Genomic DNA, 26,084 nt, shown 5'->3' on the forward strand with positions numbered 1-26,084 from the left:
TTTTGCACGGTTGCTCTTATAGGCACTTAGAGCTAGAGGGTTTTGGGGCTGGCCTTTACAGGGATGATTTTGTCCATCTCTCAGAGATTGGACTGGATATTTTCAATATGGGACTACAGTCCCTTATTGAAAAGGCTGCGGCTTTGGGTGGGGGGCCAGGTCTGCCTTAGGCTGCCCTGCCTGTTGGGTCACCCTGCTTAGGCAGGGGGGACAGGTATTATATTCTATTGATGAATTGATTTTAAGGTTATTTATTGAAAATTCAGTTAATTATTTATTATCTTTCAGGTTTATACATTATTTATTAAATATTTATTCATGATGGTAACCATAAATAAAGCCGCGGCTATTTTTATTCCAGCTGTTGTCAGTGTTTTATTTGGGTAAGGGCTACATGCCCATGTAATGGCCCCTAAATGAAACGCATGTGAATAGGGCCACATGGGCAGGTGCCCTTTCCATACCCCTCATATATGTCTGTCATACATTTATGGTGGTTTCCCCTAGCAACAATGTGTGTTGGTATGCGCCACACCACCTATGGTGGGGGCGCATTTGGTCTAACCTTTCTGGAAGTTTCTGCAGGTCCAGCTGTTTTGGTCATGTTCCGGTCAACAACTCAGCTGATTGGATCATCAGCTGTTCGGCGGGAAAAGGACCAACATATAAGTCGGCATTCCGCAGCTGTTCCCCACTCGGCGTGAGAAGAAGCAGCTGTGAGGATCTCCTTGGCAAGACAGAAGAGAAGTCGTCCCACCCTCCCTCCCATTAATTTCTGCTGTCGCCGGCTTTATTTGATGGTGGGTCACCCGCTTAGGCAGGGGGGACAGGTATTATATTCTATTGATGAATTGATTTTAAGGTTATTTATTGAAAATTCAGTTAATTATTTATTATCTTTCAGGTTTATACATTATTTATTAAATATTTATTCATGATGGTAACCATAAATAAAGCCGTGGCCATTTTTATTCCAGCTGTTGTCAGTGTTTTATTTGGGTAAGGGCTACATGCCCATGAGAGACAGAGAGTGAGGTGAAAAGGGATAGGGAGAGAATAGACACAGAGAGGGATGCAAATATAGAGATTATAATGTACTTTCCCAACAACCACCCAACTTTCCCAGGTGCTGATAAACCAAGCTTAGAAAGTAGTCGGAACTACAGCCACTCACAGGAATTTGGATGAGTTGAAGATGTGTCTGCACCTAAGAGAGCAGAGTGATGTACACCAACACCTCACACTCTGTCTCTTTCCCTCACACTTCACCCTCCCCCCTTCTCTGTCTCCATTTCCTGCTGTCTCTGTATATCTTGTCCCTTCTCTGCCTCTCCTGCTATCTCTGTATACCTCTCCCCCTCACACCTGTTCAGCACACATGTTGTTATGAGATGACATGATCCTGTGCAGGAATAACGTATACACTTAGTCACATATACAAGCACCCAGCTTTCCCAGGTAGCAGAGTTGTGCAAATAACAGTCAGTAATAGACAGATATATGTGAGGTAATTCCACTGGGCCATAGGAAGGTAGAGGAGCTGCTTGTGTGAGGAAACAGCTGGGTAAATGTGCAGCCATGACTGACATCCATATAGGAGAGATTCCGTTAGTTCATGATCATGTGATCAGTATCCCAGCCTGCCTGGTTATTGGCCAGCAAGCCTCATGTGACTAATAAGCCAAACAGAAGTGACAGGACAAGTGATGCAAATTAGCCATGGGCAAGGGGGATGGTTTACAAGCCAGGACAGAGAATACAGCTCAGAGCAGTGACTGCCCACTGACAGGCTGACACAAAATGGCTGCACACTGACAGGCTGACACTAAATGGCAACACACTGATAGGCTGACACTAAATGGCAACACACTGACAGGCTGACACAAAATGGCTGCACACTGACAGGCTGACACAAAATGGCCGCAGCTAAAGATAAAAGGGGACACAAAATGGCCGCAGGTAAAGATTAGAGGGGACACAAAATGGCCGCAGCTAGAGATAAGATGGGTCACCAGTAACAGGAAAACACAGAACTTCCTGGCCAGCAGCTGAGAGCAGAAAAGTCGCTGAAAACAGCAGAACAGATATACCATCCCTATGTGAGTAATGTATAGGAATAGAAATATGGGTAAATGTTTTTTAGTTTAGTACCCCTTTAACAGGAGCTATTACACCAAGGATGGCCACTCAGTATAGAGGCGGTTGCTAGCGATCAATTTAACGGACCGCCGGAACTTCCGTGCGATCCGATCAGCGATCTGCTCATTGAATCTGCCACAGGCAGGCTCAATGAGCAGAATGCCTATTACACTGATCAATGCTATGCCTATAGCCTATAGTGTTTGCAATCTATTGATTGCAGGTAAAAGTCCCCCAGGGGGACTTAAAATGTGTAAAAAAAAAACAAAAAAAACGTTTTTATAAATACCCCAAAGCCCCTCAACCAATAAAAGGTAAAATCACCACCTTTTCCCATTATATAAATAAAACATATAAAAATAAATAAACATATTATATATCGTAGCGTGCATAATTGTGCGATCTGTTAAAATATAATAATTGTCATCGCGAACGGCTTAAACAAAAAGAGGGAGAAAAACGCGAGGATTGCTAATTTTTTGTTACATTATATGTTTAAAAAAATGTATAAAAAGTGATCAAAATGTCCGAGCTACACAAATATGGTATTAATAAAAACTAAAGTTCATGGCGCAAAAAATGACACCCCATACAGCCCCGTAGGTGAAAAACTAAAACTAGAGATGAGCAAACCGAGTCCATCCAAACCTGAACGGCATTTGATTTGCTGGGGCTGCTGAACTTGGATAGAGCTCTAAGGTTGTCTGGAAAACATGGATACAGCTAATGACTATATCCATGATTTCCACATAGCCTTAGGGCTTTATTCAAGTTCAGCAGCCGCCGCTAATCAAATGCCGAACGTTCGGGTGGACTCGAGCATGCTCGGGGTTCGCTCATTTCTAACTAAAACCGCCACAATAGTCACAATAGGGCCATTTTATTAATAATTAATTGCAAAAAAAAAGGATTTTATAAAAAAATATATAACATCAGAAAATCTGTGTAAACCTGCATATGGTTGTGTTTGGACTGACCTATAGAATAATGGTATCGGGGGGTGGGGGGGGTGGCTAGCCATGGAGGCAGCAGGACGCCGCTAAAGCTATCTGCATCCAGGACCGCATGCATTTGGGGTGATATTCCCTTCCCATGGGGCTGAAGCGGGCCAAAAATAAGAGGCAGGAGCCAGAAGCACCCAGAGCATCGGGAGCGACTCTTTTCAATGACTTTTCCCCTCTGGTGGACTTACCCGGGAGCAGCGAGGCCCGCACGCCTGAGGAGCCGCTATTTTCCCTCCCCACTCAGCAGCGCACCACACAGAGGACGGAGCAGACGGAGGAAGCCCGGCAACCCCGCTCGCGGTCCCTGAGGTGCCGGACAGACTCTCCTGTGTCTGCAGCAGCTCCCCGGTCCGTCCAGGATCCCTAGCTGCAGCGTGGTACTGTGCCGACGATGGACCGCCGTTACTCCCGCAGTCCCGGACCGAAAGTTAGGGCGCAGCCATTGCTGCGCCAGAGCCGCTCTGTCACTGCAGCCCCCACAGTGATAGCTTCCCCGCCGTCACCCAGCTCCACATCGGGGACCGCATTGAGGGAGTTAGGAGGCTGCATCTCCCCCTCCACCGCCGAGCTCTGCATCCCCTCCCCAGCTGCTGACCAGCCAGTACAGGCTGACACTGGTCCCCCTGCAGTCTGTTTAACCCAGTGCTCTCCCACCAGCTCAATGGCAGCTCTAGCAGATAAGGACCCCTGCTCAGGTACCATGGTCCTGCATAAGAGCTCCTCTACTGGACTGCTACCTGGCACCCCTGGTGCTCTGCCTGTCATGTCCCAACTGCTATTCTTCCAATCTCATATGATGAATATGGGCAAGCACACCAGCATTGCCTGCAGCACCCCAGCATAACACTGTTTCTGTTGCCCCTATCCCGAGCGGTGACGCAACAACGATTCTACAGGGGCATCCTGAGCTGCAGGCCATCCTGACCTTCCTCCCCTCTAAGAACGACCTGGTTTCTCTTGATGCTAATCTGAAATCCATATGGTGGCAGGATCTGGAAGTTGTGCATCGCAACAGCAACATTTGATTTCACACACACACACACACACACACACACACACACCTGGAAAACAGGAACAGGCGTAATAACCAGAGAACCTGGAGCATGCTCGTGTCAATCCGAACCCGAACATTCGGCATTTGAATAGCGGGGGCTGCTGAACTTGGATAAAGCCCTAAGGCTATGTGGAAAACATGGATATAGTCATTGGCTGTATCCATGTTTTCCAGACAACCTTAGAGCTTTATCCAAGTTCAGCAGCTAATCAAATGCCGAACGTTCAGGTTCGGATGGACTCGAACCTGAACCCGGTTCGCTCATCTCTAGTAATAACATAAGGCTACGTGGCCTTCCTGAAGCCACAAGTGCGCCTGATCTCATTCCGACTCTCACAGGTATCTTTGATGAGTTGTTGGGAGACCCGCAGTATTCCCGCATTAAAATTGACCGCCCCCACAGGGCCCTCCGCCCTCAGAGTGCAGATCCCTCCAGACCTAGGGACGTTATTTGTCGTATCCATTATTAGGGTGGGTTCACACTGAGGAATTCCACGGGAGTCCCTCGGCTGCGCGCTTTTCCGTCAGCTCCATAGACACCATTCTATGGACTGGCTGATTCCACATTCCGCCGAAAGATGTCACTTCTTTCGGCGAAATGCGGAATCAGGCGGCCCATAGAATGCTGTCTATGGAGCCAGCGGAAAAGCGTGCGGCCGTGAGCGCGTACAGCCGACGGAATTCCGCTGAGTTTATCCGCGAGAATTCCTCAGTGTGAACCCACCCTTATGCCGTGAAGGAGCGCATTATGCAAAAGGCAAGAATGGTTAGGGAAATATACTTTGATGGAGCCAAACTCTCCCTCTTTCCTGATTTATCCAGAAGGACCCTTTGCTTGCGAGCCTCTATGAAACCACTTCTCCAGCAACTCCAGATGAGGATCATCCCTTACCCTTGGGGCTTCCCATTTACTTTGCAAGTGAATCAGAATGGAAGAGTGCTGAGCGTCCGAGTTCCAGCAGATCTCCCTGCCTTCCTTCACGCGCTGGATCTGCCGGCAGTTGCTCTGCCAGACTGGGAAGCCACTCTGAAAGATCCCTACACTCCGGCCCCGCTTCCAACCTCATCGATGCGGCGGATGAGTCCGCCAAGATACTCCCCGAGACCGCAATGCTCCAGGAGGGGCCAGAGAGCCGACTCGCAGTCTGATGTGGAAGGTTGAGGTGCATCAGGATATGTGAGACTGCCTTGATCTTGTTGTCTGGCTGACGGGATTGTTGGCCCTGTTATTGTTATATTTTGCCCATGGGAATGACAGATGTGTACTCATACTTCTCATACACCCGTCTCATTTAGCTTATTTTTTTGTGTCATTAGCGGTTAAGTAATTTAATGGTTCTAGTTTCTTCTATACAGCTGTGTTCCTAGCGTTAACCCCCAATAGTTGCTAGCTGGTTGTGTACCATTACCAAAGTGCACCTAACGGTTGCCGTATTAGTGCTACCTATTCTTGGGTTTAGCTTTTTTTGTTATTTCACTTGCTTCTCCTTTCTTTTTCTTCTTTTCTTTGGCCGGTACGATCCTCTTTCTTCCTCATCTTTTTCCCCTTTGTATGCTTATTTTGTGCCTATTACCAAGACATGGAGTCCGTTAAACTTACCTCCCTGAATGTACAGGGGTTTAACATCCCAGAGAAAAGATCACAGGTTTTGTATTCTATGCACAAAATGGGCACCAAAATACTGTGTCTGCAGGAGATTCATTTTTTCCAAGGCCCAAGGTCCCCTCCTTCCAGAACAGGTACTTCCCGACCTGGTTTCACAATAGCAACCCTTTTGGCAAAACAAAAGGAGTTGCTATCTTCATACACAAATCTTTGCCATGTACAGTCCAGGAGGTGGAGGAGGATCGAGAAGCTAGGTTTCTCTTTGTCCGTTGCTCCATTCTGCAGTCAGTCCAGTCAGCAGTTGCCTCTATTTATGCGCCCATCAGGGTCAGCACACCTTTCTTGCAAAAACGTTGGACGCCCTAAGGCTGCGTGCACACTACGGAATTGCCGCGTATAACCCGCGGCGTATTCCGTCGCTCGTCTCCGCACGCGGCGGCGCGCTTTTCCGCCGGTGCCATAGACACTGTTCTGTGCACGGGCGGATTACGCGTTCCGTCGAAAGAATTGACATGTCAATTCTTTCAACGGAACGCGTAATCCGCCCGTGCACAGAACAGTGTCTATGGCACCGGCGGAAACGTGCGCCGCCGCGTGCGGAGACGAGCGACGGAATACGCCGCGGGTTATACGCGGCAATTCCGTAGTGTGCACGCACCCTTACGGTGTTCGCACAAGGGGACATCCTTCTATGTGGGGATCTGAATGTCCCTTTGAACCCACAGATTGACAACTCTTCTGGACGCTTCTCCTACCCATACAACAAAATTAATAGAATCCGCAAATCTCTGTCTGGCTCGCAACTATGTGATGGGTGGAGACTGCTCCATTTTGATGACCGGGACTACTCATATTTTTTTTTTATATTTTTTTTTATTTTACACAATCCAAAACAAACCTAAACAATACCCCCCTATCCCAACCCCACAATCAATTTGGGACTTCATAAAGCAACAACTCCAATCTAAAATAACAATTACTCCTGTCTAATGTCAACCAGACATTCCTAGTCTTTGTACAAAATTTTTCATTTTCTCCGTGTGGTTAAACTTGCAGGGCGCCCCTCTATTATCTACACCTATCTACACCCACCACCCTACCTCTACTTACTTTATACTCACTCAACCCCCAGGATGCGGCGTAGTCGCCCCCCCACAGCGCTGAGGACGAATAAACGGGACCAGGGCCAAACGCACCCCCCCCCCCTCGCCTCACTACAGTATCAGTTGTAGACATCGACAATGTATAATAGAGGGAAAAAAAAAAAAAATTAAAGAAAAAAAAACAACTTATCCAACTTGTTCAGATAGCCACAACCAATTTCAGCTCTTTATCCTGCCAATCCAACCCCTGTCCAGGGCCACACCGGCCATGGACGGAATAAACCCACTGCACCAGCTATCCACGGATCCGGCATACCGGAACTAGTGAATAACCGCCCTGTCTATTCCAAAGGTTTCCACAATCCATCTATTATGGACTGCGGTCCCCCCCAGATGACCAAGATCAACTCGTATATTTTCCATCCAACCAATCAGTAATAACTTAACAAAGTCCGGGTAAGCTCCGGTCTATTTACTCGACCCTCTCACGGCCGACCTCCCGGGTCAAACTACTTCCAACCACCGTGTCGGCGGGACGGTCCTCCCATGTTATCCCATGCTTGTACAGATATTAACTCATTAGAATTCCACCTTTGCACAATCATCAATCTTGCAACAAAAAGTCTCTTATTTAGAATCCTTTTTTTCACGCTACCTACACCTACCAAATGGGTATCGCCGCTCAAAACAATCAGGGAAGGATATGGCTCTATTACCATTTCAAGCTCTTCTTCTATTGCCCTCACCACTCCCTTCCAAAACTCTCCCAAAGCTGGACATAACCAAAATATATGTACCAATCCTTTACTATTTCCCCACACCTCGCACAATCCGCTTCTCCTCTTTTACCTATTTTCTTCAGAAAGTGGGGGGTATAGTAAAGACGGTGCAAGATATGCAGCTGCACTAGTTGGTGGTTATGGTTCAACGAGACATCCTTGGTGTTATTTAGAATCCTCTCCCATGCCCTTTCCGAGAGATTCCCAATTTCTTTTTCCCACCTCCCCCTACACCCCAGTTCCCCTCCCTCACATACTTCTTCTCTCAGCTTTCTATACATCTTAGATAACCCTTTCTTTTGTGGCTGTCCCTTGTGTATTTGTGTTAGTATATCAGGCACGGGGTCAACTAGGAAGGGACTTTTGTCCTTAAAACTCATAAAGGCGTGTCTCAATTGCGCCAAGCTGTTGGCCTTTCGCATGGCACCCCTCCTTGGAACCCTGATCCACCCGGACCAGGTTGGATTCGTTCCAGCAAGAGAGGCTAGGGACATTTAAAATGCTTGGCTTTTGCCGATGACCTGTTAATATACATGTCTGAACCCCAGGTTTCCCTTCCTGCCCTCCTCTCTACACTGCAACCGTATAGTGGATATAGTAATTATAAACTTAACCTATCTAAAAGCATAGCACTGCATCTTAATTTCCCCCATGCCACTCTACTCACACTTTAACGATCCTTTCCCTTTACTTGGACTAATAAATCCTTTAAATATTTAGGGGTGCATGTTCCCGTAGACCTCACCAAACTGTATGACCGCAATTTTGCCCCGCTCTTGGAGCAGTTTCGGGGGGACCTGCTGAGATGGGACAGGAAAGAGTTTTTCTGGATAGGAAGAATAAATATCATTAAGATGAATCTGCTTCCCCGCTTGCTGTACCTCTTTCAGACGGTCCCCCCGATTCTCCCTCAGAGGTTCTTTAGGACGGTCTCTAGACTCTTTTCACAGTTCATTTGGAATGGGAAGAGGCCTAGAATAGCCAGGTCCAGGAACTCGACTGCGGGACGATCCGACTGTCCTGTTGTTGCTAGTTTTGCCAGGCCCAGTGCAGTCGAATAAAAAATATACAGTGCGTTACCTTCTTACAGCCGCACACAGGGTCATCCCTCGGAGAAGGAAAACTAAAGATAGCCATACGATGACAGACAGGTTCCAGGAAGTACTAGTGATCTCCAGGATGGAGGAGCATTGCGCACAATTTAGTAGGAAAGCGGTAGCAAAACTGTGGCTCCCATGGTCGGAGTTCCTGCAGACACTTGACTATCGCACTCTCGCTAATTAGATTCTGGATCTTCGGACACCGGAAGGACGGTGGCTGTTTCTATTTCCCCTTTGGCAGTTCTTTGGAGGATCGCATTGGCCTTTCTTCTCTTCTTCTCTCTCCTTTTTATTTCTAGTTTTCCCTTATGCCGTTGCCGCACAGTTGCGGTGATATACAGTACCTGTTTATTCAGATGACAGTATTGTTGGTTAGATTGCTGACTAGTCAGACCTTGTGGACGTCAGATCGTAGGCAGGCTACTGTCATTTGTAATGAACAAAATGAACAGAGTTTGCACAAACAAACAGCACCTGCAGCGGAATCCATTGGTCATCATATAACATGTAATTATCAATAGATAACATTAATATGTAAATGGGAGTATTCCCGATCAGAGGATTAGAGGGTGATACTTTAGGATATAGAAGAGGTGAGTGAGTCCCTCAGACACATGTATCTGTTAGCGGAATAGTTAGTAGAAGCATGCCAAAACCACTGTCCCCACACTTTGTCAATTTTTGGACAACCCCTATGTTTGTATACCAAATATTCATATGAAATAGTAGTATTAACCAAAACTTTCCACTCCTCTATAGTAGGAGGTCTAAGATCCATCCATCTAAGGGCTATTGCTTTTCTGGCTAGAAACATGGCTTTGCGTATAAAGATGAGTTAGTGGTGGGTCCAAACCTTCTCATCCACAATTCCTAACAGACAACTCTTAGGTTCCACCACAATCGGGTTAACGACTTCACCCCTATATGCACTGATAGAAGCGCAATCCCATATTATGTGGCGGAAATCCTATGACATCCTACACCTATAAAATTCAGGAGATGGCTATCAACCCATTTTATGCAGTCGGATTGGCATCAGATAACGCTAATGGAAAATAAATAATTGTGTTAATATATTATTGATTGCGGGAGAGACGTATAAGTGAGAGGATAGGGCTTCTTTCCATTCATCCTCTGAGAGACACAGAATCCAAGTTTCCCAGCCCAGAGTAATCTCCAAACTGTTCAATAATGGTGATAGCTATTGGGAGGGTAGTGATCGGTTGGGACATGAATAGTATGAAATTGTCCATATACCGGCCTACCTGATCTTCCTTGATGCCATTACCAATTCCTCCAAAGCTCCTATGTTGATGGATGCATAGGGCAGCCCTGCCTAGTTCTACTTGCTAGGTGGAAATACGGAGACAGTATCCCATTGATGAATAGGCATGTACTTGGACAAGAATAAAGTAAGGGAACCAAAGCGCTGCAACACCTCAAAGAGAAACGGCCATTGGATGGAGTTGAAGGCCTTGGCCGTGTATAGAGAGGCTATCGCCCAATCTTTCCCTGTCGCTCCACCAACCTGAGCAATTACTTGGGCATGTCATATATTATCTGATGTTGAACGTCCACGAATGAATCCGGCCTGATCGGAGTGAATAATCTAACTCCGAGTGAATAGGAGCTACATTCTAACAGGTCCTTATCTGGTTTAAATATTACAATAATCGTGACATCATAAAATGAATCGGGGATCTTACCCCTTTCCAGGGCGGTCTGGAGAGTTGTCAGAGGACAAGGCGCCAAAGTGTCTATATATTTAACATATACCTCCAATGGAAAGCCATCAGGGCCAGGTGCTTTCTCTTTTGCAGAGTCACCAATAGCTATCTGGATCTCCTCCAATGTGATCAGACTCTCAAGTGCGTCTCTACTGTCGGCCATCAATCTGGGAAATGTGATATTGTCTAGGTAAGTATTTACATTTGTCGGGAAGGTATCATTCTGTGTGGCCAATAAATGCATATAAAACGCAAAGCAATCTGCAATTTCCCGGTTATGGTCCTTTTACACGGAACGATTGATCGTTCGTTTTTGCACGATAACGGTCGAATTCGAACGATAATCGTACGTGTAAACGCAGCAAACGATCAAACGACGAGTGATAAATCGTTCATTTTGATCTTTCAACATGTTCTCAAATCATCGTTGATCGTTCGCAAAAAATTCGCGAATCGTTCAGTGTTAACAGTCTTTCAACGATTTCACCTATGTGTGAGATAGGCTTTTTCCGTACAATGTATCGTTCCGTCTAAACGCTGATCGTTATAAAAAAAAACATAGTTCATTCAAAATCGTTAATCGTGCGATTGGGCGAATTATCGCTCCGTGTAAAAGTACCATTAGTCTTAAGAACATTACCATGTTTGTTCCCGATTTTCAGGATGGCCGGAGACTGGTTATTTTGGTGAATTAGGTATGCAAGTAGCTTACTGGATTGGTTGCCCACCTCAAAGGCTGTGCCTTTTCCTTAAGAACATGTAAGTAATGCTTTCCAGCTGCTAACCATGCCTCCCTCATCTGGTCTGAGGGGTCTGCAACATATAATCTCTCAAGCTCCCAATGACGGGTCTGTCCCATGTTTGTCCAGATGAGGGCTCAGAAGCAAGTTCAAGTCACCCAAACATAACCCCCCCCCCCCCCCCCCCCCCCCAAATATACCCCTGACTTTCGAGAACATAACTTTAAAGGAGAAGTCTGGTTAAAAATGTTATCAACCCCTAGACGACTTATGACGTAACAGTACGTCATGACGCCACTAGGGGAGTTCAGAGGGGATCCGTGCGGCAACCTCACTTTGAACCACTGCAATCCCGGGTGCTATCTGCAGCTTTGGACTGCAGCAGTTAGTAGGCACGGTCAGATCGCCGTGCCCACTAATTAGGCATTTAGATGCAGCTGTCAACGTTGACAGCTGCATTTAAATGCCAGTTTTCTCCCCTCCTTGATGGTCTAGTGGCGCAATCGCAGAGCAGCGGTCTTCGCTCCATATCTGGCCGGGGGTCTGCGGCGTAATGGCGCTGATCCCGACTCAGTAATCTATTGCTCTCGGCTGCAGCAGCAGAGAGCAATAGAACACTGATCTTATTGATCTATGCAGCATATCTATACTGCATAATCTCAATGAGGGATCAATGTTGTTATACTAGAAGTCCACCAGGGGGAATAACGCTAACCCCAGGAAGACTTATAGTTAGTGTGTAAAAAAAAAAAAAAAAAAAAAAAAAAAAGAAAAAGTTATTTTATTAATTAAAAAATCCTCTTCGCTAATAAAAATCAGAATCACCCCCCCTTTTCCCATTTTATAAATAAAAATTAAAAAACAATCATATTTGGTATCGCCACGTGCGTATTCTCCTTTACTACTAAATTATCATATTCCTGATCCTGCACGGTAAACAGTATTAGTGCAAAAAAATTCCAAAATGCAAAATTGCGCATTTTTGGTCGCATCAAATCCAGAGAAAAAGTCGTATATACGCAAACAAAATACCAATAGAAAGTGCAGATCATGGCACAAAAAATTACATTTCACACAGCCTCATAGACCAAAAAATAAAAGCTTTATAAGCATGGTAATAGAGCAATTTTAAGGAACACATTTATTTAAAAGGTTTTAATTTTTTAAAAGCCATTAAGTAAAATAAAAGTTACACAAGTTACATAGCATCGTAATCGAACTGACTTGAGGAACATATCTAACATGTAAGTTTTACCCTAGGGCGAACAGCGTAAAAACAAACCTTCCCCAAAATGCTTTTGTTTTTAAATTTCACCAAACATATAATTTTTTTCTGGAATCACAGAATATTTTAGGCAAAAATTACATCTGTCATTGCAAAGTACAATTAGTGGCGCAAAAAATAAGAGGTCATGTGAGTCTCTAGGTGGAAAAATGCATGCACTATAGCCTTATATACATAAGGAGGAAAAAGCGAAAGCGCAAAAATAAAAATTGGCCTGGTCTTCTAAGGGTTAAAGTATTGTATTGCCGCCCAAAGGATATACAAATCCCCAATATACACTTATTATGGGAAATGTACATAAAGTGATTTTTTTTCCTTGCACTTACTATTGCATCAAGGCTTTACTTCCTGGATAACATGGTGATGTCACGACCTGGCGCCCAGAGCTGTGCGGCCTGTGGCTGCTGGAAAGGATGATGGCAGGGGGACACTGAGGGACACAGGGCACTGGAGGGACACTGAGCATCCCCCTACCATCATCCTCTCCAGCAGCCATAATCATCCCCAATTATCTAGTCAGATCCAGAAAATGATAGAGAACTTAGGCAATCACTCCTAAGTGTGCGCCAAGACTTATGTGAACTTTGCAATACAGTGGTTTAAATAATGTAGTATACTATGAGATTGTAGGAAGAGTAGCTAAAAACAGGAGAATGGCACCATCTAGTGGTCAAACATGAATATGCAATCCTACACATCAGAATACAATGGTATGGTCAGGTATAAACAGTGACTGGCATATATCCCTGAGTGTAGCGCCCTAGCATCCAAATTACACAGTCCAGGCAGCATGTTTCTCTATACTGCTAAGGGAGACAAAAGATGGCATTATTACTGCATTCTCAACATTAAAATGACGTCTCCTCTGTGTGAGTTTTTTGATGACTCAAAAGAGTTGATCTGTGAGAAAAACATTTTCCACATTTTAAGCATGAAAATGGCTTCTCCCCTGTGTGAGTTCTTTGATGTTGAACAAGATTTGATTTTACAGTAAAACATTTTCCACATTCTGAACATGAAAAGGGCTTCTCCCCTCTGTGAATTTTTTGATGTCTGGTGAGAACTGATTTCTTTGTAAAACATTTTCCGCATTCTAAACATGAAAATGGCTTCTCCCCTGTGTGAATTTTTTGATGTTTATTAAGATCTGATTTCCATGAAAAACATTTCCCACATTCTGAACATGAAAATGGCTTTTCCCCTGTATGAATTTTTTGATGGGAAATAAGATATCTTTTCAAAACAAAACGTTTCTCGCATTCTGAACATGAAAATAGCTTCTCTGCCCCGTGAATTGTTTTATGGTGAAGAAGACTTGATTTGTGTTTAAAACATTCCCCACATTCTAAACATAAAAATGGCTTCTCTCCTGTGTGACTTTTTTGATGTTTAGTAAGATCTGATTTCTGTGAAAAACATTTCCCACATTCTGAACATAAAAATGGCTTCTCTCCTGTGTGAATTTTTTGATGCATATTAAGATTGGATTTCTTTTTAAAACATTTCCCACATTCTGAACATAAAAATGGCTTCTCTCCTGTGTGATTTTTTTTATGTTTAGTAAGAGATGATTTACTATTAAAACATTTCCCACATTTTGAACATGAAAATGGCTTCTCCCCTGTGTGAATTATTTGATGATTAGTAAGATCTGATTTCTTTGGAAAACATTTCCCACATTCTGAACATGAATAAGATGGGACTTGAATAACAGGATGAGATGAGAGATCTTTGCTGTGAGGGGCTGAGGGTGTATCTGGGATAGTGGACGGCTCCTCATATGTATCTTGTGTGATATGATCCTCTGAGGAGATCTGATGTCCCCCTGAGCTCCTGGTAGAATCATCTGCAAAGGAGAAAACACCATTTCTCTTATTTCCCAGTAATAGAAGCTTAAACATATTGCAGACATGGAAAATTACTCTTTTTTTATGTAACATAATAAGACTGATCAGATCTGTTCCCATCCACAGGAAGTGTCAGGGAGAAGAATCTAGAAGCTGAAGGCCGGGGAGATGACGTCTTTAATAGTTAAAGTAATGGAAACTCTTCTCAAATAAATAACAGGACTACTGACCCCGTACATACCGAGAACATATTTGAAAGACGGCGATCAGACAATGATCGGTTCCTCGGCTGCTTGTTGTCTTTATTACATGGAACGATAATCGTTTGAATCTGCAGATTATCACTCCGTGTAATAGAGCCCTAAGTGTCCGTATGTTCATATAGTTCATGCAGGTAACATGTAACTGAGCGTGTATACACAGCACCAGCATGTAGTTCCCGCACAGACTGCCCCAATACTGTATATGTAGGATGTATAAACGATTGGTTCATATAGTTTATGCAAAGCCGATCCTGGTTGCTGTATCTGCAGAGTGGGTAACATGATCATACATAGTACAAGTACATAGACGACAAGATGGTCACTATAAATAGCCGGTGACTGAGGAGAATGTGTGACTGTTCTCTGCATTTAGTGGTCACTACTCACCTGGGCGGTTACCTGTAGTGATGTCCTCCTTATACTGCTCATCACTGCTGTATTCTGTCTCTTCTTCTTTTACCATTATGTCTGTAGCATTAATAGACATCAGATCCTTCCCTGTTGTGATGTCCTCCTTATACTGCTCATCACTGCTGTCATCTGTCTCTTCTTCTTTTACCACATCTGTATCATTAATAGATTTCAGATCCTTCCCTGTAGTGATGTCCTCCTTATACTGCTCATCTGTGCTGTCATCTGTCTCTTCTTCTTTTAGCATTATGTCTGTAGCATTAATAGACTTCAGATCCTTCCCTGTAGTGATGTCCTCCTTATACTGCTCATCACTGCTCACATCTGTCTCTGGGTCATTAATATTGTTCCCATCTTCCTCCTGATTCATAAGATGTGAGAGAAATATTGTAAAAGTCATCAGACAGTAGGAGAAGTCAGGTGGGATGTACAGATCATAGGGAACATCTCCATCTACCTGATCCTGACCCTGTGGGAGAAGAGGACGGGGACATCTCTCTGGTGCTGTTCTCTTACTGGATCTGACTGGAGGGAACACATACAGAGACTGAATTCATTCTTTCCATCCAGATAATACAGAGAGAAGGTGTGTATATAGTCCTGTCTATTACCTGCTGATGGGAGGGGCTGCTGATCCTCCAGCATCACATCCTTGTACTGATCCTTGTGTCCTTCTACATACTCCCACTCCTCCATGGAGAAATAGACCGCCACGTCCTGACACCTTATAGGAACCTGACACACACAATGATCACACAGTCATCCCCCCCACCCCTCCAGTGGTGTTACTGTATAATGTCCCAGCATTCCCAGCAGCCACAGTCTCACCTCTCCACTCAGCAGCTCCACCATCTTGTTGGTGACTTCTAGGATCTTCTCTTCCTCCATTTCCTCATGTATCAGGGGCCCCGGGATTGGGCTCAGGGTTCTTCCCCATCCTTCACACCCAGGGGCCCCACAGCGCCCACTAGAGGACTTCTTCACTACTGTGTAATCCTGTGTATGGAGAGACACATTACTATCACTCCATCCATTCCCAGAATCCCTCACCTCTCCAGTCCTATCCATCTGTTATTCCATAGATAAGAATGATGTCATGATGACATCACTCCCAGAATCCCTCACCTCTCCAGTCCTATCCATCTGTTATTCCATAGATAAGAATGATGTCATGATGACATCACTCCCAGAATCCCTCACCTCTCCAGTCCTATCCATCTGTTATTCCATAGATGAGAATGATGTCATGATGACATCACTCCCAGAATCCCTCACCTCTCCAGTCCTATCCATCTGTTATTCCATAGATGAGAATGATGTCATGATGACATCACTCCCAGAATCCCTCACCTCCCCAGTCCTATCCATCTGTTATTCCATAGATGAGAATGATGTCATGATGACATCACTCCCAGAATCCCTCACCTCCCCAGTAAGCAGGAAGAGTATGTGTAGGGTGAGGGTTATTATCCTCTCGGCCATCTTGTCTCTGTCTCTCTCCATGGTTGATGGGTCGGTCTCTTATATAGAAGATATCAGCAGAGGATCCTGGAGTGTTGGGACATGAATGGAGAGAAGATGAGACAATGGATAATAAAGGCTGCAAGTAAAAAGTAAAACCTGTTCAGCAAACAACAAACTCCCCACAGCGATAGAAAGAAACAAGTTATAAATATGGAAACACGTTCAGGCCCTTGTGATGCGTCAAATAAAGAAAGAAAAAAGCCATCCTTGGAACTCAAAATCACCCAGTCCTGAAGGGGTTAATCCTCCCGCTGTCCCCCAGCTCCTTCCCTCCACCTGCAGAGCTGTACAGGAGCCGTGTGCTTCCCCTGTGCTTCCAGGACCTGCCATGATGTCACAGTCATGTGATGAGTCACATGGAGGAGGAGGAGTCACATGATCAGGGGCTGCTGCTCAGTGTATGCAGGACTCTGCTGTGCTGGATGAGCTGAAGTGATGTGTGTGCAGCAGAGCTGTGTATGTGTGTTATATATGCCTGCAGCAGAGCGCTGTGTGTAATGTACATGTAGCTGAGCTGTATATATGTGTAATGTACATGTAGCTGAGCTGTATATGTGTAATGTACATGTAGCTGAGCTGTATATGTGTGTAATGTACATGTAGTTGAGCTGTATGTGTGTAATGTACATGTAGCTGAGCTGTATATGTGTAATGTACATGTAGCTGAGCTGTATATGTGTAATGTACATGTAGCTGAGCTGTATGTGTGTAATGTACATGTAGCTGAGCTGTATGTGTGTAATATATATGTAGCTGAGCTGTATGTGTGTAATGTACATGTAGCTGAGCTGTATGTGTGTAATGTACATGTAGCTGAGCTGTATGTGTGTAATATATATGTAGCTGAGCTTTATGTGTATACAGTAGAGCTGTATGTGTTTAATGTACATGTAGCAAATCATGTTGGATATCATTCAGAGAAGATACCCCCTATAAGTCACTGGATGTAGCTGCACTATAATCACTTATAACATCTGCAGAACCTAAGTAGGCTCAATCTTCCTCTCCTATATGGTCACTGCTTAGGGAAAATATCGGTCAGTCTTTTTATATTCAGTAACAGTGCAGTGGTATTATCCAGTTACTGTGTCGTGAAGATGGTAGTGGTCATGGTGTATTATTTGCCCAGTGTATACTGGTATCATTGGCAATATTTGTGTTTTTAACATTCTCACTTCATTCTAGCTGGTGACAGGTAAAACACCACAAGACATACATGTTTTGGGTTGCACGCTGCGCTTGGTTAGAACATCAAACTAGTGTCTGTATATATTTATGTCTTATCCACAGCCTGAGGCCCTGATGCAGCAGGGTTCACACCAGAATAGTTGTGGCAATTATTAAAGGAGAAGTCCGGTGATTTATAAAATCCGGGGGATATTTATTACAAGTAGGCACTTACCTCCACCTGTGCCTGAAGTGAGCTGCGAGACCGGCCTCCCGTCAGGCTCTGAAATCTCTAGCGCTGACACATCACAACCCGGCTGATGGGCCGGCCACTCAGCCAGTCAGTGACTGGGGCGGAACACTGCTTCAGCCACTAATTGCCTGAGCGGTCAGTCCATCATCCAGGACAGGCTTCCCCCCCCCCCCCCCAAGTCGTGATGTTAACACAACTCGGGGAAAAATGCCTGACGGCAGAGGTCACAAAGTGGGTCCTGCTGCTCACTGAGGGCACGGGGAGAGGTAAGTTCCTACTTCTAATCAATATCTCTCGGATTTGCCAGAGTATAAATCGACGGACTTCTCCTTTAAAAGTGACAAATTTTTCTCAAACGTATCCTACTTCAGTTCAACACTAATATTGCTGAATACTTAAAACCAAGGGGGAGATTTATCAAACATGGTGTAAAGTGAAACTGGCACAGTTGCCCCTAGCAACCAATCAGATTCCACCTTTCCTTTTCCAAAGAGTCTGTGAGGAATGAAAAGTGGAATCTGATTGGTTGCTAGAGGCAACCGAGGCGGTTGATAAATCTCCTCCCTTGTGTTTATGTGCGCGTATATTTTTCTTTGTTGTTTTCAAGAAAGCCACAAAGAGAAATGTACAAGCACATAAAGATGGTGGATGTTTGGATGGGGCAAAGGATTGAAGAACGTGCTGCTACTGTTCCCAGTGTCAACTGTCTGTACTAGGCCCTACTGGGTCGAGGTGAGTGCTACTGGGGCTATTGCTTCCATTGTCCACTGGCTGTTCTAGCCCCAACTGGGTCCAAGAGAGTGCTGCTGGAGTTGCAACCTTCCACTTTCTGTCCTAGGCCCGGTGCGGTCACTTATACTGTGACTAACAAGGCCAAATCTGTTACAGAGTGAGTAAGGTCTAAATAAGTCTCACGCCTGTCTGTTTTTGGCCCTGTGAGGTCACCGAGACCCCTGTTTCCACTACTGACTACTTCCCGCAGTAATACTCTGTAAGGGTATGTGCACAGTACGGAATCCCGGCAGCTCGCCCCCGCTTCTCCCATAGGCTTCATTCTATCGTTTGCCTGATTCTGCCGTCCGCCCGAAGAATGAGCGGGTGCATTCTTTCGGTGGAATGTGGAAAACCATAGAATGAAGCCTATGGGACCTGTGGGATTCCGTAGTGTGCACATACCCTAAGGCTATGTTCACATTTAGTATGAGACTGGCCATTCCGTGACCCGGCCGTTCTTAGAAAAGATCATCCCGGTCGCTACTGTAGTACTGGCCGGATGATCTTTAGCGCCGGTAAGTTCTGATGCGGGCGCATCTGTGCGCGCCCGCATCAGAACTCCCCACTGCATGCAATAGAGCGAACGGCCAGAGTCGGCCAAGAAAACTTGACAAGACAGGAGCTGTACTGAGGACCCTTAGAGTAGTAGAGCTGAGAGTAGTTTGCGCTAAGAGGAGTTTGTACTGCAAGTTCTGAGTAGTAGAGAGGAGTGTGTGCTGAGAGTCCCTGCTGCTGGAACTTTAGAAGAAGTAGAATACTGAAGACTTGAAAGTAGATATTTACTCGTGCCATGTTTTGACCTTTGTCGCTATACCACGTTTTGCTCACCAGTGTCGGATGACAAAGCCCCAGACCTCGTTACCTGGGTTGAGCAGAGTGGACAAGATTTCCTGGTTACACCCGTGCTGCGAGATAGAGTACATAATTTTCTAGCGACTTTGCTCTTTCTGGATCAGTTCCTCTGCTATAGGATACCATCTTGCACCTTTAGACTTGTTCTCGGCGTGGGTTGTGGTTTCTCTGACTTGTCCTCTCCCTTGAGTAGATTAAAGTGACACTGTCACCACCTTTTTGCATTTTGACTGCTCTCCACAGGTGTAAAGGGTAAATGTTACAGCTTTCATTACTTATTTTATATTATACGTCATGGTGCTTGTTCGGGTAAAAAGTGGTTTTTATCATCTGTGGATTGGGATATGTAGGCGGGGCTTCGCAGCCTAAGTGCCACATCGCCCCGCCCCATCCGTGACATCATTGCCACATAGGACCTGTCCCCTTAACAGCCATTGGAAGGGCCAGCCTAAAGATCTAGGCCCCACCCCCTAGATTGACCCACACCAGAATGTATAACATTTCCTTTATTCTGAACATAAAAATGCTCTGCCCCTGTGTGAATTCTTAATCTCTCAACAAGGCTTGACTTTGCCTTGAAACACTTCACACATTCTGGGCATGAAAATAATTTCTTCTCTGTGTGCATCCTTTGAGCTTTAAGAAACTTTGTGTGAGCAGATATCGTGCTGCTCACCTCCATCATCCCTAGTGTGGACATGGGTGGTCTCTGTCTTATACATTCTGGTTAATGCCCTGTATATTCTGGTGTAAATTCTAGCAGCACCTTAACAGTTAACTTTGCATTTCCAGTGATTGACAGCCCTATCCTCCTGTCTTAGTTCTTGTCTGTCTACCTCAATCACTTGTGCGACCGGGACCTGGCCTCCTTTAAAGGAGAAGTCCGGCCAAAATAAATTTTTGATATGTTGTTACTTATGAAAAGTTATACAAATTTCTAATGTACATTAATTATGGGAAATGCACATATAGGGCTATTTCCCTTAATTTAGTAGATCAGGAAGTGTTAGAATTCTCTCAGGTCCAGTGACGTCACGACGAAAGGTGTAATTCCTATGGAGTGTCCAGCAGGGGGCACTCTATACATAGAAGTCTATGGGACTTTATTGTTTCTATGGATTTCAATGTAATGTAATGTAGTGTAGTGTAGTGTACAGTATGCTTTATTGAATGAATACATCTATGGAATACTTTGGGGAGCAAGTGTCCCTGCTCCCCAAAGTATTGCATAAATGTATTCATTCAATACATTAGGATATCACAGTAAGCCCGCCGATCCGCCGCACTCCCGCCGATCCGTCGCATATACACTGAACTACAGCTCCCATCATCTGCTTATAGTATGAACAGGTGATGGGAGCTGTAGCTGGGTAATGGATATCACTTGCCTGCGATGCCACTGCTTATGCTGCCGGGTGCAGGGGGGAGCCGCTCAGTACACAAGAGCGCTCCCCCCTCCTCCTTCCGGGAACCTTCCCCCTATAGCACTGCTGACTCCCCGCCTGGCCGCCCGGTTCCCGAAAGGAGGAAGAGGAGGGGGGAGCGCTCCTGTGTACTGAGCGGCTCCCCGCTGCGCCGGACGGCATAAGCAGTGGCATCAGCGGCGGCAGGCAAGTCAGCCATAACCCAGCTACAGCTCCCATCACCTGTTCATACTATAAGCAGATGATGGGAGCTGTAGTTCAGTGTATATGCGGCGGATCGGCCGGCATGCGGCGGGCTTACTGTGATATCCTAATATATTGAATGAATACATTTATGCAATACTTTGGGGAGCAGGGACACTTGCTTCCCAAAGTATTCCATAGATGTATTCATTCAATAAAGCACTGTACACTACACTACATTACATTGAAATCCATAGAAACAATAAAGTCCCATAGACTTCTATATAGAGAGCGCCCCCTGCTGGACACTCCATAGGAATTACACCTTTCGTTGTGACGTCACTGGATCTGAGAGAATTCTAACACTTCCTGATCTACTAAATTAAGGGAAATAGCCCTATATGTGCATTTCCCATAATTAATGTACATTAGAAATTTGTATAACTTTTCATAAGTAATAACATATCAAAAATTTATTTTGGCCGGACTTCTCTTTTAAGACTCAGTCAGTGCCTGATGCCTGTTATAGCGTATACTGTGTGTGCCTATACTCACTTCCTACCCTGTGATAACCATCCTGACATCCTGGTTTTCTGACTACGGGTTTGACTTCTGACTTGGTCTGTATTTTAGTCTTCTGGAGTTTTGACTCTGGTTTGCCTCATTGACTCTTCCCACATTCAGTGCATGAATACGGCATTGCCCATGTAAGTTGATGTGTAACTAGTTCTGTTTTTCTTATACAGGATTCTGAACATTAAAATGTGTGAATTCTTTGATGTTTGAAAAGACATTTTTTCAGCAAAACATCTCCCACATTCTGAACATGAAACTGAAACTTCTGTCTTTTCTGAGTTCTTTAATGATTACCAAGTATTGATTTCTGAGTAAAAGATCTCCCACAATCTAAACATGAAAATTACTTCTCTCTTATGTGAGTTCTTTGATGTGTACCAAGAGTTGATTTCTGAGCAAAACATTTCCCACATTCTGAACATGAAAATGGCGTCTCCCCTGTGTGAATTATTTCATGTTTAACAAGTCTTGATTTCTTTTTAAAAGATTTCCCACATTCTGAACATGAAAATGGCTTCTCCCCTGTATGTGTTCTTTGGTGGTGAAGAAGATTTGCTTTGTCATTAAAAGATTTCCCACAATCTGAACATGAAAATGGCTTTTCCCCTGTGTGAATTCTTTGATGGATAACAAGCTTTGATTTCTGAGTAAAACATCTTCCACATTCTGAACATGAAAATGGCTTCTCATCTGTGTGAATTCTTTTATGGTGGAGAAGATTTGATTTGTCAGTAAAACATTTTCCACAATCTGAACATGAAAATGGCTTCTCCCCTGTGTGAATTCTTTGATGGGTAACAAGTGTTGATTTCAGAGTAAAACATTTCCCACATTCTGAACATGAAAATGCCTTCTCCTCTGAGTGAATTTTTTGATGCTTAACAAGCTCTGATTTCTGAGTAAAACATGTCCTACATTCTGAACATGAAAATGATGTCTCCCCTGTGTGAATTCTTTCATGTTTAACAAGACTTGATTTCAAAGTAAAACATTTTCCACATTCTGAACATGAAAAGGGTTTCTCTCCTCTGTGAATTCTTTGATGGCCCACAAGACTTGATTTCCGAGTAAAACATTTCCCACATTCTGAACATGAAAATGGCTTCTCCCCTGTGTGAACTCTTTGATGCTTAACAAGATTTGATTTGAGAGTAAAACATTTCCCACATTCTGAACATGAAAACGGCTTCTCTCCTGTAAGATACGTTTTGTGAGTAAAGCATTTTTCATGTTGTAAATATGGAAACCGAGTCTTTCCTCTTTGCTGTTCATGGTCTTCTCTGTAAATGTCAGCTTGCTGTGATGGAGCAGAAGATGGGACTTGTATAACAGGATGAGATGAGAGATCTTTGCTGTGAGGGGCTGAGGGTGTATCTGGGATAGTGGACGGCTCCTCATATGTATCTTGTGTGATATGATCCTCTGAGGAGATCTGATGTCCCCCTGAGCTCCTGGTAGAATCATCTGCAAAGGAGAAAACACCATTTCTCTTATTTCCCAGTAATAGAAGCTTAAACATATTGCAGACATGGAAAGTTACTCTTTTTTATGTAACATAATAAGAATTATCAGATCTGTTCCCATCCACAGGAAGTGTCAGGGAGAAGAATCTAGAAGCTGGAGGCCGGGGAGATGAAGTCCTTAGTAGGAAATGTAACGGAAACTCTTCTCAAATAAAAAAAAAATAGGACTACTGACCCCCTACATACCGATAACCTGCTGGACCTCAACCAACATGGTGTTACCGGGGGCAGATTGCGGCTTTTCTATAATTTTCTGCATAAGTCACGTGGTGCAGTGAGGTCACCGACCCGGCCGGCCCCTGGCTACATACATCCTTGGTAAGTGCTCAGAGACTTCCAAACAGCTCTCTGGATGACCCTCCCCGAACACGGGACGTCACAGCCCCAAAGGGCAAAGTATTACGTCTGTTAATCTGGAGTTGCCGTCAGTTTCTGTATAAGCTATAATATACTGGGAGAATATAGGGCCAAACCGTCTACGCTAAATAGTGGTGGGAATAAAGGGCCATGAGGTCTTGTCGGAGGCCTTTCCTGCATCTAAACTACGTATAATGGTCAAAGGTCATGAGGGGTCATATACTCAGGCATTAAATCCTTAAGACAGAGCCAATTTCCATTTTTGCTCTTTCCTTGTGCTTAAAAGGCCATAGCACTTGCATTTTTTCCCCTAGAGACCCACATGAGCCCTTATTTTTGTACTTTGCAACCGGTACGATTACAGTGATATTTAAATTGTGTAACTTTATTTTATTTGATGCCTTTTGAAAAATTAGAACCTATTTACAAAAATAAATGTTCCTTAAAATCGCTCCATTCCCAGGCTTATAACGCTTTTATCCTTTGGTCTATGGGGCTGTGTGAGGTGTAATTTTTTTGCGCCATGATGTTTACTTTCTATCGGTACCTTGTGTGCGTATTTGTGACTTTTTGATCACATTTATTACAATTTTTCTGGATTTGATGCGACCAAAAAAAGCACAATTTTGCACTTTGGAATTTTTTTGCGCTTACGCCGTTTACCATGTGAGATCAGGAATGTGATCATTTAATAGTTCAGGCGATTACGCACGCGACGATAAAAAATATGTTCATTTATTTATTTTCATTTCTAAAACTGAAAAAGGGGGTGACTTTTATTAAGGGAGGGGATTTTTTATTAATATATATATATTTTTTTAACATACTAACTAGAGGTCATCCTGGGGTTAGGGTAATTCCCCCTGGGAGACTTCTAGCATTACTACTCTGATCTCCCATTGAGATCTATACAGTATAGATATACTGCATAGATCAATGAGGTCAGTGTTCTATAGATTGCCGAGCCGGGATCAGCGATCCCCCCCACTAGAGCACCACAGATGGGGGAAAACAATGGCTAATGAGCAGGCACAGCGATCAGACTGTGCCTGGTAATTGCGGCAGTCCCAGGCTACAGATAGCAGCCTGGATCAAGGTGGTTCAGAGTAGGGTCGCCACGCAGCCCCATCTGAACGCATCAAGCGACGCCAGGGCATACATGTACACCCTGTGTCGTTAAGGGGTTAAAAAAATTCTTGACTCTAGTAACAAGCACTTGAGCATTATAGTGCTCACTGAACATTACTGTCAGTCATTACCGAGCCATGTCTGTGAGCGCTGGGACCTTCTGTGTTTGGTCTCGTTTTATGAACAAAGAAAAGACCAAATATCGCCAGGAAGGGAAAAAGGAGCACAGCTCGGCCGAATGTATAATGTTGATTTAACTAAGTAAATTTAAAAAATAAAAAATCCCAACAGGTACGCTGTAAGATGAGGACAGCCACTATAGATGCAGCAGCAGGAGACTGATAGTGATATATTGTCCGCTGGGACTGTGCTGTATATTAGAATTTAGGCTGAATGATTATATAGCTGGAAAACTGACAGGACACAGAACTTATAATATTCCACACAGAATAGTTACAGCTGGTGACTGAGGAGAATGTGTGACTGTTCTCTGCATTTAGTGGTCACTACTCACCTGGGCGGTTACCTGTAGTCATGTCCTCCTTATACTGCTCATCACTGCTGTCATCTGTCTCCTCTTCTTCTTTTACTATCTTGTGCATAGCAATATTATGGTTCAGTTCCTTCCCTGCAGTGATGTCCTCTTTATACTGCTCATCACTGCTGTCATCTGTCTCTTCTTCTTCTTTCATTATCATATCTGTAGCATTGATATAGTTCAGATCCTTCCCTGTAGTGAAGTTTTCCTTATACTGCTCATCACTGCTCACATCTGTCTCTTCTTCTTCTTTTATTGTCGTATCTGGAGCATTGATCTTAGTTAGATCTTCCCCCTAATTCATGATAAGATGTGAGAGAAATATTGTAAAAGTCATCAGACAGTAGAAGTCAGGTGGGATGTACAGATCATAGGGAACATCTCCATCTACCTGATCCTGATCCTGTGGAAGAAGAGGACGGGGACATCTCTCTGGTGCTGTTCTCTTACTGGATCTGACTGGAGGGAACACATACAGAGACTGAATTCATTCTTTCCATCCAGATAATACAGAGAGGAGGTGTGTATATAGTCCTGTCTATTACCTGCTGATGGGAGGGGCTGCTGATCCTCCAGCATCACATCCTTGTACTGATCCTTGTGTCCTTCTACATACTCCCACTCCTCCATGGAGAAATAGACCGCCACGTCCTGACACCTTATAGGAACCTGACACACACAATGATCACACAGTCATCCCCCCCACCCCTCCAGTGGTGTTACTGTA

General features: G+C 44.3%; 2 pseudogenes; both read right to left on the bottom strand.

Moving 5' to 3' along the window:
* Nucleotides 1-26,084, bottom strand: part of LOC138786597 (zinc finger protein 208-like) — a 646,972-nt pseudogene that overhangs the window by 251,243 nt on the left and 369,645 nt on the right.
* LOC138787585 (zinc finger protein 585A-like) overlaps nt 12,379-26,084 on the bottom strand; it is a 42,151-nt pseudogene continuing 28,445 nt past the window's right edge.

Source organism: Dendropsophus ebraccatus, chromosome 3 (genome assembly GCF_027789765.1).
Source record: "Dendropsophus ebraccatus isolate aDenEbr1 chromosome 3, aDenEbr1.pat, whole genome shotgun sequence".
Lineage (NCBI taxonomy): Eukaryota > Metazoa > Chordata > Amphibia > Anura > Hylidae > Dendropsophus > Dendropsophus ebraccatus.